Source organism: Gymnoscopelus braueri (assembly GCF_963280865.1).
Source record: "Gymnoscopelus braueri genome assembly, chromosome: 24".
Taxonomy (NCBI): domain Eukaryota; kingdom Metazoa; phylum Chordata; class Actinopteri; order Myctophiformes; family Myctophidae; genus Gymnoscopelus; species Gymnoscopelus braueri.
In genome coordinates this window covers 3503694-3509693 of record NC_137626.1, presented here as the reverse complement: position 1 = coordinate 3509693, position 6000 = coordinate 3503694, and positions in this window count along the sequence as shown.

Sequence of the window (6000 nt, the reverse complement as noted above, 5' to 3'; positions counted from 1 at the left end):
CTGCAGGCTGAAATCTCCTGTACAAATCAAATCTACACATCATTGTTTAATACTAGACCTGACTTTATCACCAACATTCGATTAGGTTAGAAGAATCAAACACTGCAGACTCAGGTTGTCACCTTTTTTCATTGAATGTTGTGATCAAAGTTCAAATTTATATTGATTAATTCATACCAAGCCGCCCTGCTCTGCAAAACTGTTGTGGCATCTCTCTCTCTCTCTGTCTTGTTTTTTGTATTGTATGACGTTCTGCATAGTAGTGTATATTTGTATGTCTTCTTAAATGTCATCATGATTTGAGTGCACAGGGATCTCATTTTAAATAAGCCAAGTGCTTTTATGAGCGATCCAGTTTAGAGGACCTTGTATTGTGAATTGTACTTCCATGTTTGTTACTGTTACTTTTACCATGTCTTTCTAAATAAAGTATTCAATCAATCAATCAATCTCTCTCTCTCTCTCTCTGAAATGAAGCATCATTGGAGAATCGTTGTCCAACCTGTTCTCACCCCAATATGTCATATTCTGTTGCTTGATCAGGAGCCTTTGGCGTCCAATTTTGGCATCTGAGGGTACCCTTCTGTGTGGGAATGATCAAAAAAAATTCCCACCTTGGTGCAACTCCAACAGTGCCCACTCGAGTGCCCGCTCTGTGTGGGCACTCACTTGGCTCTCGCCAAGCTGCTCTCGCGGGGCAGAAGTCGGCCTGAGGCCCTCACAGGGATTTTGCGGTTAATAAATGTTTCTTTGTGCTGTACTTAGTAGTGGATGTAATGGAAAAACAAACTCGGAAGTGGATTTGAGTGGATTTGGATGACTAAAATAACTTGCTACTCATGCATTATTTTCATATTTACACAGTGGTGGAAAGTAACTAAGTACATTTACTCAAGAACTGTACTTAAGTACAATTTTGAGCTATTTGTCTTTTACTTTACTGGAGTATTTCCAATTTTCAATACCTTTACTTCTACTCCATTACATCTCAGAGGAAGAATTGTGCTTTTACTCCACTACAATTAAATGAAAACTTTAGTTACTAGTTACTTTGTAGATTTGTATTATTATTACAAAAAATACACTAACCACTTCAGCCCTATATATAATTCAGCCATTTGAAAACAGCAGATCTACAAGCTCACAATGTGTCGCATCGTGACACATTTTGAGCTTGTAGATCGGCTATTTTCAAAAGATTTTGTATACATTTTGAACTTGTGAAATAGGACATTCTGCACAATGAGTACTTTTACTTTTGAGGCAATATGTGAGCGGGTACAGTGCTTTAGGCCGCAAGGGGGCATTTGTAATTTTTCATTTTATTACAGATTGTTAAAGTACAGAAGAATATAAGCTTTCATATGAAGTGTCATTCATTGAAATTGGAAACAAATTAAGAAGATGTGACCATTTGAATCTTGTTATCTATAATAGTCCAAACTGAGATAATCCCTTCTAAAGAATTTCCACTTCTAGCACCTCTCAGCTCCAGGTAATGGGCGTGAACAATGGGTAATTTATTCAACCTAGCCACTCCTCTAATCACTCCCCTATTGACAACTTTCAGTCAGCTGTCCACTCTATAGAAATGTGGTGCAACACAATTAAAATGTTGCCCACTGCTACAACACATAATTTTCGGATTTTTACTAGTCGACTCAATTGACCAGTGGTGGAAAGTAACTAAGTACATTTACTCAAGTACTGTACTTAAGTAAGTTTTTTAGGTATTTTTACTTTACTGGAGTATTTCCAATACTTTAACTTCTACTCCACTACTCAGAGGAAAATATTGTACTTTTACTCCACTACAATAATTTGAAACTTTAGTTACTAGTTACTTTGCAGATATACATCATTACATTATAAAACATACATTAACCACTTTAGCCCTATTTTATACATAGGCTATTTGAAAATAGCCGATCTACAAGCTCACAATGCGCATTGCGACGCGTTGTGAGCTTGTAGATCAGCTATTTTCAAACATTTTAGTACTTATACTTTAGGTACTTTAAGTATATTTTGATACCAATACTTTAGTACTTTTACTTTGATTGAATTCAAGTAACATTTTGAGCACTTTTACTTGTAACAGAGTATTTTTATATTGTGGTATTGCTACCACGAGTGCTTCTTCCACCACTAAATTTGACCCACTGGTAGTCGACTATAGTCGAGGTTTACCTATTAATAATAAAGACACGCACCAGCTAGGTTGCCGTGACAACGGATAAACAAAAGTAGCTCGCTACGGGCTACGGGTGTAGCACGGGCGTCCTGGATTAACTCCAACCTGGTGTTTGCACTCTCCATTTACAACCCGTACATCTACATTAACGTTCAGATTTCAAATATAAAGTGCTTACCTCATGACCACGGATGTTACAATTCACTTCGGGTGGGTCTAAGTATCTTCCATATTGTTCAATAAAAAGCATTTTAATCCGATCGGCGGCCATTTTCTCATAGAGTTATAACGTATCAGAGTACAATACACCCCCCAACCGATACGGCCGCGTAGTTGGAAGAAAAAAAACGAGAAAATGGCCACCAATCGGATCAAAATGCTTTTTATTGAACAATACAGAAGATGCGGGTACTTATGAGGGCCCGTACATAATTATAACACCCGTGGCCATGAGATAAGCACTTTATATTTGAAATCTGAACGTTTATGTAGATGTACGAGTTGTAAATGGAGAAATGCAAACACCAGGTGTACGTTCAGCCATGACGCTTGACGACGGGCTAACAATGCTAAGCTACTGGCCTCGTTACTCCACCATTGTTTTGTCCACATCTTCAGTAAAATACTTCTATACAAACTAATGTCGAGCGGCCTGTTGTTTAGCTGGGGCCGCTCTCACCTAGCTGCTGTGTTCGCTACAATGTTATATTGTCTATACAGTTGTCTTTTCCCTTCCTCATAACATATTCACTTATGGGATAACATCGCCCCCTGGCGATGCACAGAGCACTACAAATGGACTCCCGTGACAATTCTATTGGAAAGGTTCATGTTACGCAAACCCGTATCCCGGAAGGGGTATAAAACCCCTCGTGTAGCTGGGATACGCCCTCTTACTTCACTCTGCACAGCGAATGCGCACGAGCCAAGACACATCTACGGAGAAACTTACTTGAAATCCAGCTGATCCCAAAGCGAGGGCACTTGTGCTCGTTCCACAGGTATTTCAAACAAAGTTTTCGTTATGCTCCCGCGATTTATTTACTTTCCTATCCTCTCTGTTTTCCTGCGTGGCTTCTAGCTAGCTTGGAAGCTATTAGCAAGCTAGGCTACGCTAATTAAGCTAAAGCTAGGCTAGGGGGCTAGTTAGCCTTTTGTCTACGCCACTTGTCGGAGAGAAAAGAAAGAGATGAAATGGAGTCTCTGAGGGAATGCGGCCTGGAGGGCTGTTGCCTCCGCGTCGCAGCGGATGACCCACACCGCGTCTGCATGTCCTGCTTGGGGGTGAACCACGCATACGTCGCCCACTACTACCCAGGTGACGAGGACGCCTGTAAGGCCTGCGCGTGCTTCACTATTTTCCACTTGGACCATCGGCTCGCGAGGGCCAGGAACCTCACGGCCTCCACAAGCAGCGGACACAGCGGCGCTCCCCTCGCCGCGGGGCCTAGGGCTCCGCTAGAAGATGGAAGCCTTGGGGCCCACCTTTGCACACCGCCCCGAGGAGCAGCGGTGCTACTAATGACCGGCGCGAGGTCGCCTCCGGGGCTATGGCCTCGTCGCCGGTCTCCACCATTGCTGCTGTGGCCAGTGGAGTGCCAGAGGACAGCGACTACTCCGACGGCGGAGAGTTCGACGGAGCAGACGACGGCATCGATGAAGGTGGGGAGGAGGAAGAAGAGGGGGAGATCACCTCCTACCAGGAGGTCCAGGAGATCACTATGACCAGCCCAGGGGGGGTCGATCCTCCTGCACCCACAGTGGGGGCCTCTGCCGAGGACACAGAGCCCCCCGAGCCCGTCTCGGCCATCTTCAGGCGGGCCATCGCCAGGTGCGGCCTTGAACAGCCGATGGAGACCCTGAAGGTGTCCGGTGGAGCCCCGGTTCCAGACTTCCAGGGACTGGCGCCCCTTCCTACCCGGCAGGTGGAGTCGAAGCTGCTCCCCAAGGCCGGCGGCATCAGGGAGGCGTTGCAGTTCTCTTGGGAGGAGAAGAAAGAGCCCACCAAGCTAGGCTTTGTGGTGGAGGTCATGTCCGCAGCGGACCTGGGGATCGTCACCTCCCCCCAATGGACCCGGTCCTGGCCAAGGGCATCGAAGAGGGCAGAAAAGGCTCCGGCGCGGTCCTCGGAGGTCAGGCCCGTCTTCGCAGACAACGCCAGGAGGGCCAACACCGCGGCCCTACAAGGCCTCGGGGCTGGCGGCCAAGGCTTTCAACGCCGTGTCCTTACTCCAGGGATCGGCCAACGTAAAGCTCATGGAGCTTGTGGCCAAACCTGCGGGGATCAAGAGCGCGGAGGAGCTCCATCGCGAGTGGGTCAGAGACGCGAAGGAGCTCTACCGCCTAATGCAGCTCTCCATCCTCTGTACCTGCAACAGAGTGATGTGGACGGGCCGGGCCATGTCTCTCTGCGCGGACTTGGAGAGAATGAAGTCGTCCCCCACCTCTTCCCCTAGGCCCCAACGCAAGGACACGGGGGCTAGCCGCAGAGGGCAGGGTAAATGACAGTCCCGACCCGGTCTCACCGGGCTTTCAGCTGGCCCCTCCACGACCACTAGGAAGGCGAGGAGCCTGAATTTTAGTGCAGAAAAAAGCAGTTTTATCAGCTGCTAAAACTGCTTTTTTCTGCACTAAAATTCAGGCTTCTGCTTCCAACCCTAAAAAACTCTTTGAAACTTTCTCCTCTCTCCTGCAACCACCACCCCCTCCTCCCTCCTCGTCCCTCCTCCCTGACGATTTCGCCAACTTCTTTGACAAGAAGGTGAACGATATCCGATCCTCCTTCCCTCCTCCCCCGGCTGGTGCCCTGCGCACTACCCACACCCGTCTGCCTGCCACCCCCCCCTCTCTACCTTCATCTACTCCTCTCCCCCCCCCCATCCCCTCTCTATCCCACTTCTCTCCCCTCTCCCCTAACAAGGTCCTTCTCCTTGTTACCTCTAGTCGCCCCACCTCATGCTCTCTGGACCCGGTCCCATCCACTCTGCTGCAGTCTATTGCACCTGAACTTCTTCCCTTCTTAACCCACCTTATTAACACCTCTCTGACATCTGGCTACTTTCCCTCTACTTTCAAAACTGCCAGAGTCACCCCCCTCCTGAAGAAACCGACACTTGACCCCTCTGAGATCAAGAACTACAGACCGGTTTCCCTTCTATCCTTCCTATCTAAAACTCTCGAACGTGCTGTCTTTAAACAACTGTCCTCCTATCTCCACCAGAACAACCTCCTGGACTCCAACCAGTCTGGGTTCAAAGTGGGTCACTCGACAGAGTCTGCCCTCCTGGCAGTGACGGAGTCGCTCCATGCCGCTAGAGCGAACTCTCTCTCCTCCGTCCTGATACTCCTGGACCTGTCTGCAGCGTTCGACACGGTGAACCATCAGATCCTCCTCTCCACCCTCGAGGGGATGGGTGTCTCAGGCTCTGCACTCTCCCTGTTTGCATCCTACCTGACGGGTCGCTCCTACCAGGTGATGCTGAGAGGGTCTGTGTCAGAACCACACAGACTCACAACTGGGGTTCCCCAAGGCTCGGTTCTGGGTCCTCTTCTTTTCTCTCTCTACACTACATCTCTGGGTGCTGTCATCCACTCCCATGGCTTTTCCTACCACTGCTATGCCGATGACACCCAGCTGATCCTCTCATTCCCCTCCTCTGATACCCAAGTGGAGGCACGCATTGCTGCTTGTCTGGCTGACATCTCGGAGTGGATGTCGACAAACCACCTGAAGCTCAACCTGGACAAGACCGAGCTGATGTTCCTCCCGGGGAAGGGCTGTCCACACCGAGACATGGCCATCACCA